This window comes from Osmia bicornis, chromosome 14 (assembly GCF_907164935.1).
Source record: "Osmia bicornis bicornis chromosome 14, iOsmBic2.1, whole genome shotgun sequence".
Classification (NCBI taxonomy): Eukaryota; Metazoa; Arthropoda; class Insecta; order Hymenoptera; family Megachilidae; genus Osmia; species Osmia bicornis.
The window spans coordinates 1,953,724-1,970,411 of record NC_060229.1 but is presented as its reverse complement, the minus strand read 5'-3'; the positions used below and the strand labels follow the sequence as shown (position 1 = coordinate 1,970,411).

The following is a 16,688-nucleotide window of genomic DNA, read 5'->3' as shown; positions in this document are numbered from 1 at the left end:
GCCTTCGCCTTCTTCTCGACGCGTGTACCCGCTCGATAATTCCTACTGACGCGTGCTACTTCAATTGTCAGTCTTCGAAGCACGATGTGCCTCTACAGTTCAGAACCTTTGATGAAAAGTATCGGTCACGAAATAGAAATTAACTTAATACTCTACCACCTGGATTTAGAATATTCAAGTAATCTACCATCACACTTGACTTTCGAATCCCTGGCATTCGCCTAAGGATGACACCCATCGTAGAAAAGCTTCAGTTTCCAGCCCGAAGCGACTCGACTCGCAACCCGCTACTGTTTCTTAATTACAATCGCTCACTGGAAGTCTACCCGAAGATCGCTGATTCGATTCTTCGGCTAATAGGAGCTCTGTCAAACACCCCCGCTGGAAGTGACGCGAACACCCAAAGCATGATCCTGCTAAGTCTAATCAGTCGACGTCAGGTTGACCCTCGGTGAATGATGAGGAGAAGAGCAGGACGAGACGTTGCACGCTACTCGATGCATTATTCATCCGCAATGCAGCCCGAAGGGAACTCGGTCAGGATTGGATTTTGATGAATTTAATCTCGAATTTGCTCAAGGCCTTCGTGCACACGGGATTAACAAGTTCTTTCGGTTTCGTTGTAACGCCACACGTGTCCGTTTTGCTACAATACTCTCGCCCGATGTTATTAAAGTACCATTTAATGTTCGGCTGAATAATGTTCCTCGCTGGAGTTCTCGCAACAGCTGTCGTATTTACTCCGCTGACTTATGCGGAGTTTATACTTTCTTTAGGATTAAGAAGTCTGAAAGAGAAGGATCGTGACCTTTCTTGTGCAACTTCGCCAACTCCATCGTGAATACTTAATTTCCAATCGATCGATCCTCTCGTTCGTCTAGGATCGACGATGTTCTATGGACGGTTTTCGTCGGAAGGGCATTTGGGCGCGCACATCAAAGGGCTACCTCGAAGCGACCTGTCTGTAATTACAGACACGAGGCGTGGCCCTGCGGAAGAACAATAGGGCCGCTCTTTATCTCCCTCTCTTTTACCAGACGCGATGGGATCTCCGATCTCTGCGCTTTCGGGCCCTCTGTGATCTCCCATCTACTCACCATGGAATATCGATCAGCTATCGATCGCCGATAAGACGATTTTAGGCGCTAAGGAGTTTCCATTCGGACGGCATACATTAAGCGTCTGACTTGCCACCACCCAGTTCGTCCTTCAAGGATTTGTCTGTTCCAGGACCACTCGTTTTCACCATCCATTCTGATCAATTTCTCATCATTTTATCAGAATTCATTAGGGTGTTAATTAAATCTTCGTCAGAAATACTAAGAAAAAAGTCTGGCTCATCTTGTTCCTAGCAAAACATCAACTTCAATGAATTAATGTCAAACTGCAATTAAAATCAGAGATCTATCCAGAGTTTAAGGCTGAATCTTTCGAGGGTAGATTGATATCAAAGATAGACGTAATGGGCATAATGCAATGCTCGTAAGTACCTGTACACCTGACGCATCTCGAACACCTAAATATATACCATCGGACTAATTAATGATCCGTGAGGGTGAAGAAAAAGGGGTCAGCGTGAAACCGTTCGATCGACGATGCATTGCGTTCGGTATCGCGGTCAATTTAGATAGCCATCGAATGGATCAGAAATTCGAACGAGGATGGAGGGGACGAGTGTAATAGACCCCGTCAGCGGTGTAATTAATGAACTTGGCCAATTCCTTTCGCCTTTTTCGCCACTTTATTAACCGCCGTTATATTGTCTAGCGCGATTCCGACAAAACCGTGCAAAAAATTCCATTTACAGCGAGATTATGCGATGACGAGCCGTGTTTTGCGATCGATCGATCAACCGGCGCGTTTAGAAAGATGGAATAAAATGACGTTTTCGAATGTGCATCGTAATATCTCGAAGATTCATCGATGGAGTCAGCGAAACACTTCAAGTCCTATGCTTTGAAAATATGATTCGATTATGCTTGCGAAAATGAAGTTATTAATTTTAGGAGATGAAAGTATGATTACCGAGCACTAATATTATAATTTTTGTACTAAGAATTCTACTGAAGTTTTGAAATGAATTTCATTCTTAATGTTTTCCTTTTCAGTGACCTAAAAACGTGTTAATTTTTCAGACAGCTTGTCTTCGTCAAGATGAAAGACACTTCTATGGCGCAAAGAGTGACACTTTAATCAAGAATCCAAGTTGTATCAGATATTCGTGCCTAGACCGGTGACTTTATCGCGAATCTTTAATTTAAGTCGATCGATCTTCAGCCAATATCTCGCTCGTGCTAAAGATCAATCTCTGACACTCTTCGTGCTCATTTTATGCAACCTATCTTCGAACAGGCACGATCGTCCCTCTCTTCAATACTTCATCGAAGCAGGAATTTTTAATTTCGGAAATTGCTGGCCGAATTGTTTCGCGTTAGACACGCTTTATCCAGAGATTTTAATCTTCACCCGATCTCTCCTTCTCTTTTTTCATCCCTCGAACCGATCGGCTTAATGGTTCTAAGGGTTTTGACACGAGACTTCTTAACCCGTTCCCCAAATCATATGCAAATTATTGTACTAGACACTTTCCATAAATAAAAGTGTCGTTCCTCATAAAATTTCAAGGGAAAAAAGCAACATTTTTCTTCAAGAAAATGGACCTTCTTTCAAACCAAAACGAAAACTTTCTCCGCCCGTATAATCCATCTGTCGCGGATTATTTTCCAATAATCTAGCAATTGTTAAAGGAACGACGATAAAGTTCCGGCATCGGGTGGTGTGAGTTATGTGACGTAAACGATATGTTTTCACGGGATCGGGAACATTAGAACGGCCACAAACAAAGCGTTCCCGTGCTTTATGTGACATCTAATCGCCTCGGAGCCTCTATACCTGCCGCCATCGCCGAAATCGTAAGTTTTTGGGCGTAAGTCAGTTGGCATAGGCGTAACCGGTGCCGGTTAAAAGTTATGTGCCAGGAAAGTGATGGGTACCGAAATGGTAAAGTCGTGTTATGCGCGTTAAAGCGTGGCGAGGCGTTTCTAACCGCACAATGGGCGAAGAGTTGTTCGGACCGTGGTCCTTCTCGTAACTCAGCCACGCTGGATCGAAAAGGAGTTGGGAAATCTTTGCTTTTTCCGCGTAACATCTGTGCCTCGGGAAAATTTTTAGGATCGAACGATTGGTTTTGCTTCGACGAGGTTCGACATTTTCAGTCTTCTGTTACCTAATTACCCATCAGTTTTAATTTATTTTATATTGCGAGTAGTATGACACGGTGAATGGTCAGACTAATATTGCAAGTGCAAATTGCACCTGTTCGAAAAAACCACATTTCAATTCGTTTAACTCATTTTCTAATCCCTCGACCACAGCACGTTCCTTCGTTCTTTTTTCATGGAACGAAATCATTGCTGGTTCACCGTACAATGGAACGTGATCAGGGATACCTTGGAAGGCAAGGTAATGGCATAATCTACGATGGAAGGTGGTTTCGAAGGATCGGATTACCTTGACCTACCGTTCGGTCTCCTATATGTCGAGCAGTAACCAGTAGCCGTTAGGGTATTATCACCGAGACGAATCCTATACTGAAAACTCATTCCAGCAACGAGCTCAGTGGCTCGCAAGGTAAAAAATATTCCCTCGCCTTTTGATCGGACACCGCCAATATCCATTCGACTATCGCCGCTAGACACGCCACTGGACTAATAGCTGAGTCTCCAATTTCAGTCGATAGTTTTTTGCGATCGTAAACGCGTCCCAGATTAACTTTCGCTCTTTCGCCTAGCACAAACCCAATTAACAGTGGACTCGTATAACGCGCGACCTCCACTTCAGATCTGTCCATGGAGAACGAATTTCGCCGGGGTTAAATAAATGTCGAGCCAATGATTGGTGACTTCAACGCCCGTATCGCGTTCGCTTTAACGACCTGACTAATGGATCAATGGGAAGCTTAATCCTTCGCCATTGAAATTTCTGATCGTTCCAAGAATTATTTTGAAAGAAATTCGCTGGAGACTTCAATGCCCGTGATGAGAGTTTCTTATAAATTTAATTACACTACTGACATGCGGAATGTAAAATTTGTATGTGCCTTAATTTACTTATCCAAAGAACTACCCAAGTGTTGAATAACTTAAATTCTATAAAAATTGCAGTGTATGTAATTAATTATTAATAAATGCAATGATTATAGCACAGCTGTAATAGTTATTTAAAAAGAGACAAATTATCATTATAAAAAAAAAAAATAAAAAAAAAAATAAAAAAAATGAGGACCAAGGATTTGAGCCGAGGACCTTTAGATTGCGAATCATGTGTTTAACTACGGAGCGGATCCATGACTCGCAATCTAAAGGTCCTCGGTTCAAATCCTTGGTTCCTAAAAAAAATTTTTTTTTTTATGATAATTTTTATGTAATGATTATTCAAAAAGAGACAAATTATCATAAAAAACAAACAAAAAATGTTGGGAACCAAGGATATCACATTTTAAAATTAATATTGTGCCCAGAATTTTGGTCCTTTACCCCACATACCGATATAAATGTTTGATATATGACACGTATAATACTGTTCGTAGTTGCTGCTTCTATGTATTGCCCGAGACTTATGCAAATGAACATCGAATTGAATTACATTGAACTTTCACCGATACGGTTTGTTTGTTCCAAGATCGTGGCACGACTCGTATCCTTCAGCGAGGGTAGGCTGGTTTTAAAATTGGCCCGACCTTTTTGGCTGAATGGAATCATAAAGATCGACGATCGCAAATGTAATGGCATTCCCTGCTGAGCATGCCCCGTCGTAATCTGTGGGAAACCGAGGTCCTGACCCCACCATGGACGAACGTGATTCTGCGAGTGCAAGGTCCTCGCGATTCACGGTTCCTTTCCACGAGAACCACGTCGAGAATTGTTTCGCAGAATCTTTCGCAGGCAGCGAAAGATTTTCAATTGCAATTACAATGATATCAGATTTAAGTAATTAAGAAAGGACACTTGATTACATTACATGCTTGTCTTTAAGCAATTAAATCAATGTTCCAACGTCTTCTCGATTATCATTGGAAATCAGTGAATATACACTTTTGAATGTGTACATTGCAAGTAAGTAATTGCAACAATTAAGAATTACTCTTTAGGGTACCACCTTCGCTATCCCTCACCTTCTGACAGTTTAATGAATCGAATGAACCTGTTCCTACAGATGATTCTCAATTTTTTTAAGACACTTATGGTTCCTCTATTTTGCCCTTTTACTCCTATTTCGGTGGTGCTTGAATCTCCATAGAAATTCATCATCCATATTACTAAGAATTCTTTAATTACCTAATCAGAAATACTCGAGTCTTTTGCTCGCAATTAAAATGATTTGAATTGAGAACCTCTGTGACGGTCAAAGCTGGCTAATTGAAAGTCAGTCAAAAGTGGCTACCATGTCTGCTCGCATGTGCAACAGCTTCTATCTTGGGCCAGTGATTCGGCAGTACCTTCATTAATCCCAACATGGACCTCCGCGAACGGACGGTGCATTTGATGACTTGGTGACCATACTGCGCGCAAAATGATTCCATTAATGAAGACACGATTGAATCCGATACCAGATGTCATATGCTGATTGCTTTGAAAATTTTGACGTTATGTCCGGCCTTGATGAAATTAGGAACCTGTTTCACAGACTAATTTTAAGAAGAAAAGAAAAGGAAATATCAATCAAAAGGATCTTTCTGTCCAATGAAAAATTATTCTTCCTTTCTTATCACGTGTCCAATGCTCGAAAGATTGACATTTAATAACTCATACTGAAAAATGAATTCAATCTTATTCTCGGTATTCTGAAATTGCATTTTCTCTAACAATTTATTATATTATTTTTGCAACAGCTCGATTATTTAAAAAAATAAATTCACCACCTGCCACGAGAATAAAATAAATTCAATGGCCAGATCATTTTCATCAGACCATATTTAGGCGCACAATTTGCAGCTTCCTCGAACACCTAATCGAATTGAATAATAAATGATACTCTGTTATTATGGAAATTTTAAGGATGATTGATGAAGAGTCTGGTTTTTTGGTACCTGAAAGTGAGACCATATTTTTATCAAAGAGATTTTATAGCTGCGGAAGAAATGAAATGATTTAATGTCTCTTAATTGCTGCTAAATTACGATTCATTAGCGATGGAACTTAATTCCGGTTCTAATTTAATGAATCGGCAGATTTGAAATCTTCTCGAGGAAGAAAGAAGAGGGAGGGTAAAATTCTTCCGGTGACGAAGAGGAGAACGATGATGATCGTTTTATAATTATATGCGCGTGCGAGGAACCCAGTTTCAAAGACGAAGCCTCGCTGAACAGTGAAGAACGGCGATTTTGCTCTGCATAGAGAAGCAGCATCTGTCCTCAGTGATCCTCAAACATTGCACCATAAATTCTCATACAAGTTCCTATTAAATTTTCTCAAAATCACTCGGTAGATCATTTGAATATTCATTTCAAGCAGAATTTTCGTAGTACCTGAGCGTCCTGGTTATAAAACAACCGTGAACATTCTGATTATTAATACAAAAATTAATTCCTGTTACATCAGTGGCAAGTAAATTTCAGCTGCACGCTGTAATCAGCTTCTCGGAACTTGATTTCCGTAATAAAAAGCCTCTCAATTATTACCAATGATGTCACAGTGGCGACTGTGTACACTCGATGGCCCGGCCTGATCTGTAATTTCAGCGTGGCAAGGAATCGAGATTTTCAGGTATCGAGCCACGGCGCAACCCCGGTAATAATGCACGCGGTGCAACGAGCAATGCATCAACGGTAATGCAGTAATAATGTAAGGCATGAAGCGGTCGCGAAACGTTTGATCGAAACACGTTTTATGAGCGTGCACCTGCTTCGAAACGGTACGTGAAAAGAATCCATCCTGTCTTTGCTGTGCAATCCAACATGACGTAATTTCAGCGATTTACCGAAGATTTACCGAACCATTGCCGATGGTACGTGATCGAAAACGAACGATTAAAGAAATTTGCTCAGCTGCTGCACCGCGTGAATAAATATATTTTATGTTACCCTCTGAGAATGTGGATCAAATTTATTTTCGTTTTTAATTAGAGGAATAAATGCACCGTTCATGGCGAAGAATTAAATTTAATTATTTTATCGGTACCATTGTTACCATTTGTGAGAACCTCTGTGCGACGTAGGTAAGCATCGCGCTTCGTGTGGTCCACATTGTCCGTGGTCAAATTACATGGAACGGGGTGCTTCTAATGGCAGTTCTCGTTCTTCTGGAGAACCAGAGGGACAAGGGCACTCGCCGCGACGAAGAACGAAGCAAACAGCACAGGTTGAAGGAGAAACAACGCCACGGACATCGAACAAGGAAGAGTAGAGTTGGATGGTCGAGAAAGGAAGAAGGACACGGTATCGCAGAACAGAACGGAAAGAAAGGAGAGGGTATCGAGGATCTTCCTCTGATCTTTGACTGTGGAAGAGGATGAGAAAAGGGAGACAGAGCCGGTCATGCTTCAAGTTCGCTTCGGTCTCGCCTCGACCCCGCTTCTGCCACGCGACGACCGTGAAGGAAGCGAAAGAAACACCTGCCCTCTTCGTTGACATGCAAGGAAAATCTCGCGATGCTCAATGCCGGCTGAAACAATGCGCAAGTTGCCGTGAAAGAACCTTAACGTACCCTGGGCAATCTTAATCGCTTTCATTACGAAACAGTATGACGTAAGTTTAAATTGATGCTTACGTAAAGTTGGATTTACGGTCTGATACATAAGTAAAGGGTTAGAAAGGGTGAAATTTTTCATTTGAAACCGGCAGACGAAGTAATGGAACATGATGGTTGAATTAAGAGCACCACTGAAAATGTATATTTTAGCAGATTAGTCGATGTTAGTTAAATGGTAAAAGTTAGCGAAATTGCTGGCTACGAAATTTTCTGAATCATTCCAGGATAATCTCGTTCGTCGTCGTTAGTTCCAAACTCAATTTAACTTTGTCGGAAAGGGACTGCGATCGTCGAAACTATCCGTGGATTTGTTTGGAATGTTTGAAATTGTAGAAGCTCGCCGAATTGTTAGACGATTCTACGTGCCTTTAGATTAGGAGTTCATCGAAGAGGAAAGGATTCGAGTTATGGAGATGCAAGGATATTAAAGCGTTCCACACGTTTTCGGTATCAAGAAAGATCCAGCCAATCGAGAGTAATTCTGTCTGCTCGATTGGTCAGATGAAACGGCGTGGTAGCATTGGACTGGTAATAACCGTAGCTATCCAGTCATTACCAGCGAGATTTTGCGTGGTGTATTAAACCTAATACGGTTTTCAGGGTGGTCCGTGGAACTGCGATTTCGTCCGCCGGTGGCCAAACTTAAAAACACGCGAAACAGACATATCCATGAGTAATTTCTGGGTATTACGTGTTTTGTATCATTTCCGTTTTGTAATTGAATGGTCGGTTGCACTGATACGTTGCTTGGAAAAACGATAAAATTTACCCTTAGTAAAATAAATACGGGGAATGAGAGGATCTTACATTTTGAACACTGCACGAACAATTATCGTGTTCGATTTAAAATCAATTCACGGATATCACCCATGGCGATCGTCGAAGAGAACCCGCTGCTTGCACGCGACGATACTTCGGTTTGTAATCGGCACGTTGTAATCCGAGGTAAGATAAATCGGTCGTTTAATTAAAATCGATGGCACAGCTGGAGTATCAACAGCTGTTGAAAACGTGCACGTACATCGTTATCGAGTACTCTTTGATTCGATATCGCGTGTTGATCGTAACTTGAAAGCTTGAAAGCTGACAAATTGTTAGACATCTTTATAGAGATATATTGTTTAAAACAATTAGAAGAACTTTCGTGGATTCAGATGTCAAATTGAAGCTTCGAGTTCCTAATTTCAAATCTCAATTTATAAATTTTTAATTTTTAATTTCAGGCATCAGATTTCAAATGTAGACAATTTGTTATACATAGTTTAAAGAAAATTGAGAATAATTAGGATTTATCAATAGGATACCCGTGAGAACACTCGTTCCACCCCTTGTTCTGAAGGGACGCATCTGCTGGAGCTTACTCGGTTAATAGGACGCATTAATTTTGTAATTAAATCGTCGCGGATAATAACAGAGCGCTGTGGCGAACGAGCAGATCAACCTGCAATTCCTCGTCATGACAAGATTATTAAGGGCCAATTACCGTACGTTTTATTGGCGGATAGAACGCGCCGTGGGTTTCACCTGTACATCGATTGCCGCCTTCTACTTACGTTGACAGTGATTTACGCTGACGCAAACTTCCCTCCTTCGATTGCTCCCTTATCCGTCAAATCAATCGAAAAATTTCGTGGAGAAATCGTGAGAGTCTCTTCCCCTGTCACTTCATCCTACGTTTCGACTTAATCAAGTACAACATAGTCTGCTTTTAAAGTGACAAGTATACAAGAAGTTGATAATTCATTGTCGAAAGAAGAGAAAGTTTCTGAAGTCTCTGACAAAATATTTTCATCTTGCCTTTTAAACGTAAAATTATCAGAATCCTTATTGAAAATTTTGCAAAAAATTGACTTTGATATTGATAGCCAGAGATTACCATTATGCAGAATTGTAAACCAGAATTTCCAATAAAAATTTCACTCGCAACTTTCACCGATCTTATCGCGAAGATGGTATCAAAGTCGCTAGTTTACTCGACGTTGCCGGAATACGAGATACAATTGCGACAGAGGGTAATCGAACGCTCAATTCGTGATATACAGTTTATAAAAGTACCTGATGGCTCATTATTGAACTTCCAGGAGTATCGTCGAGGAAATTTACGAGACAGACGCTTACGATGCAGATGCATTTAACGCCTGGAGCCGGGCCAGTGCTCTGATTCCCATGATCTCCCTCGATCGACGATCTCCGATCATTAATCGTTTAATTGCGCAAACCTGTTGCTAGAAGCGTTCCACGAGCTTGTTCGATTCTTTCACCGAACGTTAGAACATGATTTCAGCGAAGAAAACACTTGGCTATTTGGACTTCTCAAGTTTTAACACCACTTAGGAATAGTGATTGACATTCGAAAGTATCTCTAATAAATTTTTATACTTTTCAATTAATTTAGATTTAAAATTCATACCTTAGTCAGATTACGGAAGGAGCCGGTCATCAACAGGTGATCAGGAAATTTCTTTTAATTAAGTGGCTCGTAATTAAGACACCGATCCTTGGCGCGGAAATTGAATTGATAACACTTGCTCGGCAGAAGCAGTTTCGTGTATTTAATCGAACACTTGTCACATTTCTTTCCTGTAATCTGAAACGAACACGAATTAAGACGTTAATCTTGCCGTTATATATTTTTAATGGAAAATACACGCAACATAGAAAGTCTCGGAAGATGCAAATTTAAAGAGAAAAAAAACATTCCTTCAGTTGAGTGACACGAACGTGATCGCAGGGAGTCGGTAAAAAAGTGCACGAACGGAACAGCTGGAGAACAAGAGTAGAAGGAGTATTTTCAGGTGATCGGCGTACGGTGACAAGAAGGACAATTAATTTTAATTGTCTTGTCCGAACAGAAGGTAGGTACGCGTGGCACGGCGAAAACGGTCGGAATATTTCCCGGTTAGTCCATTAAAAGGGCTGTACCTGTAATTGCGCGGTCTTCTCCGAGTCCTCTCGCTTCCTTTCCACTTCGTCTTTCCTTGGGCTTCTTCAGATTTAAGTACTTCCCAGGTATGTCGTCTGGCCACGCTCACGTAGCTCCTCGTCCACGTGGACGAAGCGCGTTCCACCTTCTCCAATTATTAAAACTCCACGGAAGATCCGAATGTTTCTCCTTCGAAATGTTTCCAGACTAATTACAAGCTTCTGGAACGAACAGGTAAGTGGAATCTACCTGTTGCAACAGGTAAATCGATGGGGATACATATTGCTACCAAGTGGGCTGCAATTTTTGGAATTTATGGTTGCACCTGTGCTATCTGTACCATTGGTACATCATTCTGAATATTTATTGAAAAATTCCTATATAAATATTCTGTAGGATGGATCTTTTTTAAAAATAATGAAAAACATTGTCGCTTGTTCTTGAAGAAGAGAACAAGGAGGCGACAACTGAGAAAAATCGAGGAAAATCTTATTCGGAATAGAAGAATACATTTTGCCCGAAGATTGATGTCTGAATTAGTTCAGCTCATCTTATCCCAGGACTGCGCAAAGCTGCGATAGGAAAGAAGGAAAAAGGTTGGATTTATGTACAAAACGTGACCGAACCGAGGAGTTATTCACTTGGCAAACGGTCGATAACGAGACAGGAAGCACGCCGTATGCCTGTTTCTCAAAATCCTTCGAAACTGATCTCCTTAGAACGTGACAGGACATCGAGACGAAGCCTTAGTGACGATTCGACGTGCGAACTGTCAACAATGAACCCTAATGATCATCTCTGAACGTGTCAATACTGTATTTTGTACACAGACGTCATCGCACAATGACATCCCGTGGTGTTTCATAGAAAGAGAAGCGAAAACATGTTACTTCTGCTCCTCCGGCACGCCTGAGCAAGAATGCCGGAAGAGGATTATGCGAGGATTCGATGGGTTCCGCACAAAAATCGTTTAAACAATATACTCCACGCTGTTTGAAACATAGATTCATATTTTTGTTAACGTAGGTTTTGATTTAAATAAAAAGGTAAATTGATGGCCGACAGATTCATGATAGAACCGATGCCATAAGGGATAAAAGGGACCCAGGAAAGCCCCATAACAAGTAGATGGATGGGTGTCGTGAGTCGAACGACGAGACGAATGACCAAGAACGACGATACACGCGAGGAATGGTTATGATGAAAAATTGTTTGTACAAGGCAGGTGTTTCACCGTGATGATTCTTAAGGGACATCGTTGTCCTACGACATTCTTTGCTTCCCTGCATCACTCATCTCGGACACCTTAGGACTAGTTAGTTAATTCTGCGAGATGATTAGAGCTTTTTGTCACTTTGCTAAGCTTTCACTTCATTTCTCTCAAGGTGTTTAACATAATGAATTCTGTCAGGAATAAAAACAACTAAATTTCATATTCCAGGGGAATCAAAAACCCATAAAAGAGAGAACACATTGTATGGAATTATAACACCAATTAGATATAAATTTGTGGAGTTCATTAGTATGAAAATTGTTCCAAGTTCAAACACCATGGAAATATAATTTACAACGAAGATTTTGTATCGGTGTTCATAGATGTTAGGTGTTTGAAAAAGGACATTTATGACCTTTTTTCGATCTTTATCTCCGTTTGGTGGACGGTGTCTGTGATAATTGGTTGTCTAACATCACGATGTTCAGAGGTTCCATTCGTAAATGACCAGTGTCACAAGGAAGCCACAGCATCATCCATTTTAACCCTCTGCCGTAGCACCCTTCTTTCGTAGATAACAATCAGGGTCTTCAAATTATTTGACACGAGAACCGTAATTTTCGAATTGAAATTACACGTTTGGTACCACCATAAGGAGAAAGAAATAATTGCTTTTAATTAATGTTAATATTTTGACAGCTATGAAAGTGATGCAATTTAACAACGATGGTTCCTCTAGAATTTACAATAGCCATTCGATTCCCGGAATAAACTATGACAAATACCTCGCCGGGTTCGATTTACTCCCTCCTTCGTTCGGTACGATGTTGATATTAAAAATCGAGGCTATTTCACGTCGCGGTTGACGTTTGAAAAACGCCTGTGTCACGTTGCAGTGCGAAGGAAGTACCACTGTAAAACTATTTACAATGTAAATATCACGTTACACGTTCGCCTCCCATTCATTCGATGCGATTTACTGCGTCGACTGCAAAGAGTCTCTACGGGCGTTTAGTATTCAGCGACAAACACCGGTGCAACGTTTCCTGGCCTCGCCATTACGACGATATCTTCTCTCCGTTGCCGAGGAGAAAAGGAAAAGAAACGGTAGATCCGCACGCGTCCGATGGAAGCGGTAAAACAAAACCCACGGATATGAAAACCGGCCGATTTCTCATCGGCCACAATGGAAGGGTTGAGTGCTTATACAATAGAGGTACAAGCCACACGGCTAGTTTACACGTAAATAATTCAGCCGTGATAGTCATCTTCCATCGATGATTAATTGCCGAAAGTTGACGCGGCGACGAGCCCTCTTCCTTGACCACCACCTGCGTTTCTCAAGAGGACGCGATTTATTGTTCTATGCGAACGAAACGCCGCTCTTGTGACACTTTTTTTCGATGCTTCTTCCTTGTATTTTCTTTGTTTATGCGTGTCTTTGAAGTTTATTGGCTTCCTCGATCAACGATTCATGAAATCTCCAAGAATTTTTCTTGTAATTCCCTAAAGATGAGGAGTTTGTTAATATTTTAGGGGAACCTTAGTTTCATACCATTCATTAATCATGGAACAACTTAATGAAAACGAGTTCCTGTATTAATTATTTATACAACACTGACGCAGATGTTCGTCTTGTTTCGATTGGTCGTTTAATTAAAGCCACGTCGGGGAGCAATAATTATTCGTGTTGTTTCTGACAGGCAAATGATAGCTGCCATTCTTTCGTAGAACCGACATCAACGGGGAAAATATAATTGCTCGGCGTGTAATTGTTATTCGAAGTAGTAACACGAAATAGTCGGGCACCCCGCTGTGTCGTAATAACTTCTCCTCCCCAGAAATCTTCCGACTTGGCAGTTTAAGAGTCTCGCAGGTAGAACGAAATCTAGAAATCTTCGACTGTTCCCTGCCGGAATAAATTAGATTCAACGAGAAATATGATATCTCCGGGTCAGTTCACGTGGACCGTGTCGAAATTTTCAGCTCCTTACCTGGATCTTTCGGTGGATTATAATTTCGATCACGTTTGCTTTCACGTAACAATATAAATCTTGGTATTATACTTTCATATAACTTGGCATTCGATGTATCATTCTTTGGTCACGGAGCCTTAATTTGTCAATTACAATAATTCAATTTGTCAGATTGATACGAATATTCGAGGATTTAGTGTTTTACATAAATAAAATAAAATAGAGGGAAATTAGTTAAATAATCCAATTAATAATCCCGATTCTCATTTTCGCCCACGTGAATACAATTGATCGAAGGTGCACGAAAGAAGTAGAGAGGCAGTGAACTCGATTTCAAATCGACCCTGCTTATTATTTCGGAGAGATTTCGCCGCAGGCTTTTACGTAAGCCGACGTGGTGTCAATCAGTCTGTCACAAAACCGTACGCGAGGTAACCATGATCGTTAATTTAACGGTATATGCCTTTGTACAACCGAAAAGCAATAATTGTTACCATCGCTCTTCTTTAGAATTTCGACTATCGATTTTATTTTCGAAATCAACGGAAATTACTTTCCATTTTGAAGTTGATTATCGCCTTCGTCGCTGACAATTTAAATACTATTATTTTTTAATTAAACCAGTGAAATATAATGACCGAAATAATCGAGGGAGAATTGATATTTTGGTTGGCCGGTGGTAATTAGTTCCTAACCAGAACGTTATTTACAAACACTGGGAGGCTGGGTAAATTACACCGGCTGTTTACCACCACCCCATAAATCGAGAAGGGATCGCAATCGCCATTGCTTGTCCCCTTGTGTACACGAAGCAAGGTATCCTTATTCTGATTTAAGACGCGTATTCGCGGAATACTTTGGCGCATGTCGTTTGAATCTCTGTCACGGCCGGGGACAGTAATTTACACCCGGTAGCCTGGTCGTTTGATATTCAAATTAGTTTTTCAGCAGCCGATTAATTTCGCGGGTAGCTTCGTGAAAAATGCTGCCTCGTGAAATCGATTATACGCCGGGCGTGAATGTCCCTATGGCAGATTAAAGATTTTTTGGCAACCGTTTAAATCGATACTGTTACTTATTATAATTCGCCGCGTTTATTATTTCAAACATTGTATAAAATTTTGAATGAAATGAAAGAATTCCATCAATTTGTACTCCCAGTTCATAAATCTCTCGTCAATGAAATTCGAAAAATCTCTTTCGCAGCCTTCGATCTCTCTCTGAAATTCCAACTGCGAATCGGCAAATTTGATCGGTCCGAATGAAACTGGTATCCAGGAATGGAATCGTTAATTTCCGGAGGATTTACAGCAGCTCGTGGTTCGGCGGAAAGAGCGCGTTCGAGACAATCGGTCGTCCGTTCGCATCAATTAAATCTCTCCCTCGGCGAGCGAGTCTCTCGCTTTGTAATCGAAACGACGGCGGGCAGAAATTAAGCCCCGTATTTTCGATAAGCCCCGGACATAATTCAGGACCGAGCAGGTTTATGGGTGACGTCTTGCCGAGACGGACCGCCGACGAGGAGAGAAAACGCGTGGAAGTTTGGATAGAAGGGAAACGAAGCGTACCCGGCCCGATCGATCGGGCCTCGTGTTTCCAGAAGTATGTAAGGGGGAGGACCCAGATAGCAGGCTAAAAGCATATTAAATAACCTTAAATTCAATTAAGGAACACACTTAGCACGGTGCAAACAAAAAAATCGTCCTCGGTGCAGCCGCGAAGTAATTACTGCTGCCTCGACGACGGTCCCTCGAGAACAGCAGACCTTTCTCTTCGTCTTTACCTTCTCTTTTCTCCTTTCCTCGCTTCGTTCCACCCTCTTATCTATCCACCCAACGTCCCCTTCTTCCACGTTCCTGCTTTCTTGGCCCCTCGTGATCCTTGTACCGCCTACTGCCCATAAATCCGTGTTTTTGTCCGGCCTACCTTTGATTAGCTCCCGCGGGAAAGTATTCGAGGACCTCGGGATTATCCTGACGCGGTCAATTAATGTCCTCGAGGAAATGTCGATTGGTGCATCTGATTCGCTAGTCGATTCGCAGTTTGATTAATGAACGGTTTGGGAGACTGATGTTCACTTTGATTAGCATAAAAATTTGAAATATTCAAAGTTTGATAGAGAATGAATGAAATATTTTTGAATATTTCAGAGAAATATTGCAATTAAGCAATGAAAGATTAATGGATGTACAACAGAGTAAATGTACTCATTTCACAGTCAAAGAGTTAATTAATATCCTGTCGTAATTGAAGGTATAATATCAAGAAATGACAAGCAATTGTTGATATGAAATACCTGAAAGGGAAGCAACACAAATTGCACCATATTCGTGGATACCATTTTGGACTAACAACAGATATCGAAAATTGGATCGCTCGATCATGTCGAGCCACAAATTAGTCGTGTTTCCTTCATTCAGCGAGCATCGTCCATTAAGCAATGACATCGACGTGGACGATTCTCCATCGAGGGAAACGTTCCTGATTGATTCCCGCGGGAAAATCCCAGCGGTACCACGATAGATCGTTGCATTATTCCGGTCCGTTCAATTAGTGTCAACAGGGGAAGATTGCGCGTTGCGCCAGTGGAACCTTGCTCGTCAAAGAATAAGTAATGAAAGGGAATAAAATTTGAACCGCTTGGTCAGCGTTTCGTGAAACACGGTTAACTGAGGGCACCGTAAAAAAGACAAATTTATTGCTGTACTCGCGAGCAAGAAGGGAAGGAAAGTGAAGCGCGCGTATCTTCTGAATTGCTCTTTAATTGACGTTCGAAGAGGAATCGCCGACCTACTCTTTGATGTAACGAACAATTGAACGTCGACATG

At 41.2% G+C, this 16,688-nt stretch overlaps 1 long non-coding RNA gene across 11 annotated transcripts in view; it reads right to left on the bottom strand.

Annotated features, from left to right (window-relative positions):
• Window positions 1-16,688, bottom strand: part of LOC114872557 — a 76,407-nt gene that overhangs the window by 9,964 nt on the left and 49,755 nt on the right. For 9 of the 11 annotated variants that reach the window (XR_006830072.1, XR_006830070.1, XR_006830076.1 and 6 more), the window contains 2 exons: window positions 10,671-10,920; window positions 10,159-10,335 (listed from right to left, as the gene is read on the bottom strand). The exons of 1 other annotated variant lie outside the window; for it this stretch is intronic. This is a non-coding gene — a long non-coding RNA (uncharacterized LOC114872557). The remainder of the gene's footprint in view (window positions 1-10,158; window positions 10,336-10,670; window positions 10,921-16,688) is intronic. One more of the 11 variants, XR_006830071.1, reaches the window with a different exon arrangement.